The following is a 3,604-nucleotide window of genomic DNA, read 5'->3' as shown; positions in this document are numbered from 1 at the left end:
CTTCGAAATTTCTAAGAAAATTCATTATCCCCTTGTGTTCTTCTGGAGATAAGATGGTTTCTATTTGAATCTCTTTAGGAATTTATTTCTGTTCCGAGGTCATTAACCTTTGCTTTCTTGAGCCCGACTCTTATCTTTCTTGTTCAGGAGAAAAATATATCCTTGAAGCTAGATTATTAGTTAATTCTTTAATGCGCTTGAGGTATTAAAAAATTTTCTTTATTCAATCAAATTCAGAAGGGACGACAGACACCTCTATAAACTCAATAAACTAACTCGACTCAATAGGAAAAGAGTAGACTCGATCTAAAGAAAATATGACATTGAAAAATTGGACTCGAGCTAACTCAAATAACTCATAAAAACTCAATACAACTACCCACAATGTGCTTGATTAGGACTGAGGACTGAGACATTGCTTACAACCAACAGGATTGAGGCACTATGATCTTCAAAGAACAACTGGATGATGTTGGGAAATTTGAGGTCATTTCTGACTGTTGACTTGATATTGACGTTTACTCTAACTGACCGGATTTACAACCCTAGATAGACGATGGACGATTGAGCTTAGATACAATGATAACCCTTAAACCTCTTTGAAGGTGAATTTAACCAATTTCAGTGTCACCCCCTTGATAACATTTTAAATGAACCCTGAGATTTTATTGAATTTGGTGCACCAATCCATTAAAAAATTCATCCATTCAATGATTATTCAGAAGAAAAATAATTATGTTGCACTCTTGAAAAATATTGGAAAATAATGTTTTTATTTCACAAATCTGATTATTTTTTGCAACATTTTTTGGTAGTTTTCCAAGGTCCATAAAAACTTTTCATGCAAAAATAGATCTTTTGCAAATTTTTCCTTTTTTTCTTTTCTTTTGGAAAACATTTTCTTCTGGAAAACATTTTTTTTTTTTAGAAAACATTTTTTTCTTAGAAAACATTTTTTCTAGAGAATAACACTTTTTTCTGGAAAACATTTTTTCTGGGAAATACTTTGCCTTTGTAAACTATTTTTCTTCTTTGAAAATTTGATTTCTATTTCGATTTAAATGGCCCGGTCCATCAGGACTGTTGGATCGGGATGGACTGGGTCATTATTGTAAAAGAATGGGTTCTTTATTGGGTTGGTGCACCCATTTTAATTTTCGAAAATAAATTCTTGATCCTTGAGGACAATCATACACTTTGATCTCATCATTCATATCACTCACAAACATTCATCCAACAATAGGCATTCATTCAATAAACAACCCGGGAACACCCACGATAAGTTCGAGTCGTGACCTACTGGGAAGGTTTCTAGACTCTAAGCTTACTACGTGCAATGCATTTTTATCTGGCCACCCTTGCCCAAGCACACCTATATACCTTTCGATACGTGGTGACTTGGTTTGATATACCGTATAGGTGATAATCTAAAACCTCAATTCACTTCTCTGAAGCCAAAAACAGCCAGTTTGATCTCCAGTTGAGAGGTGGCGCACAATGCTGAGCAAGGGCCCACTTAAATACCTCTCGTCTAGAATAGACGTAGTCTATCCCCCTCGTACAGTAGGGTACAACGGGGCAAGATCTTGCTTAGGCACCAGTTTTGACCAAGAAGTGCAATTGATATGCTTAGATTACCTTTTATACCTACGGGTACGAGTCAAGAGTTGTAGCTTTCATAAATGGTTTGGCATCCCACGAGGGGACCGACCACGTACTAGTACTACGTTGGCAATCGGGACATGTGACTGTGTGGCTTACAATAGGACAAAGGCTCAGGTCACCCCAGCATGGGTGCATCAATATGTCTCTCAGAATCATCTGATCAGACGGTATTGATGCCCCAGTTCGATATACCCTAAGGTACGTGACTGGAGTTGTGGGTTTCATGAATGACGTCGCATCTCCGAAGAGACCGGGCCACGCACTAGTGCCACGTTGGCTAAATGGGACGTGTAAGTGCTCAAAACAGTAAACGTGCATGTGGTGTGTGCAAAGCAGGGTGGGGTGTGCCCAGGATTTTTCAAACAAATGGGCCCATGGATCCAATTAAACCATTACAACATAGAAATATTAATTCCAATAATACACAAACCAATCATATCCCATCACATCAATACTAGGATCAAAATAAGCACACATATCTCAATTTATGGCAGGCTAGATAAGCAATCACAATAGGACTAATAATTAGAATCAATCGAAACAAGCACAAAATTTTCTTTTTTTTAGTCCAAGGTTTTTTTATTAATTCAATAAAAAATCGCTTTAGTGACCCTAAACGCATGGGAATTATTAAGGAATATTGAATTGAGGAGATAATGGTAAGTGTTGGGATGGAGACTTTTCTTTAAAATCAGATAAACCATTTTTTTATTTTAAAATTTTTAAAATCTAAGAGGCCAATACATCATGATTTTTTTTTATTTGATAATCCAAATGGGCCCAACGACATTCTCATCAGCAAATAGTGATTTGATAAATGCTGGAGTCCTCAGTGGGCGCCTACCTGTCATCCGGAGGTACACATCTTCGAGAAAATAGTTGGCATGACTGGCTATCATTCCTAGCAGATCCACCTAAGCACTGGTATCAAAAAGTACAGAGAATCCCAGCAGAACCTATGGTAAATAAGCTGCTGTAAAAGTAAAGAGTCCCAAGAAACTCATGTGGATAAAGAGATGCTGCTTGTTCCATACTTAAACCATCATGAAGGTCAACGAATTGCTAAGAAAGAATATCTTAGCAAAAGATTCTGAAACATAAGGTATCATCCCACCAACAAGAACAATTCCAGTTAAAACAGTGGCACCAAATAGGAGCATGCAAAAAAGTCAGCGGTCCTTCCCCTAAAAGAGTTCTCTTCAAGAAGCTTGCAATATCGTGCAAGGAAGAACAAGTGAAATAAAAAGTCCAAGTCCGTTTTACAGAAGTAAAAGAAATTCGTAATGAGACGCCAGAATCCATACTGCTGAACAGCTAGATTCAGATTCAAATACAAATGATAAGGAGAGATTATTTCGAGCGAGCATCAAAGGTGATGACAATTGCTGCTGTAAGATATGAATGGGTGATAATGGGCATCTGCTTGTACCACTCTTCTACTGCTTGCATCATTCCAAGTGTTTTCTGATTCAACACAAAACTCTAACCTGACCTCAAGTTTCTTGGAAACCCAACAGAGACACACAGAGAGAGAGAGAGAGAGAGAGCGAGAGAGATTTCAAATTAATTTCAGTCGAAAACAGACGATTAACCCATTGAATCTGATGCTGAGAGGAGCCGATCAATCAGTCAAAAGGAATTCGAAATTATTTGGAACCGAGAAGATAGAAATTCCAGTGAAGTTCAATACCATTCAATCATTGAAATCTGGATTCTAATCCCCAAGGTCACCAACAATCAGCTCGAAATACATAAGCAGAAGCTGTAAGTTAGGATGAAAGAGATGCATTTGTAGAGATCCTCCAATCAAAACCACAATCACCGATTTTTGGATTAACTGATCTTGTAGTTCGATCGGATCAAGGAACAAAAACAAAAAAAGATCATGATCACCGAGGTAAAAAAAATCCTCTCGACACTAATATGAACCGCTCTAAGT

The 3,604-nt window shown here is 37.5% G+C and overlaps 1 pseudogene; it reads right to left on the bottom strand.

Annotated features, from left to right (window-relative positions):
* Nucleotides 1–2,423: 2,423 nt before the first annotated feature.
* LOC147381181 (derlin-2.2 pseudogene) lies at nt 2,424–3,117 on the bottom strand (annotated as a pseudogene).
* Between the last annotated feature and the right edge of the window lie 487 nt (nt 3,118–3,604).

This window comes from Akebia trifoliata, unplaced genomic scaffold (assembly GCF_017979445.1).
Source record: "Akebia trifoliata isolate Shusen 1 unplaced genomic scaffold, ASM1797944v1 Contig00673, whole genome shotgun sequence".
NCBI lineage: Eukaryota > Viridiplantae > Streptophyta > Magnoliopsida > Ranunculales > Lardizabalaceae > Akebia > Akebia trifoliata.
Note: the sequence above shows the minus strand (reverse complement) of the source record. Positions and strands in the feature narration are given on the sequence as shown.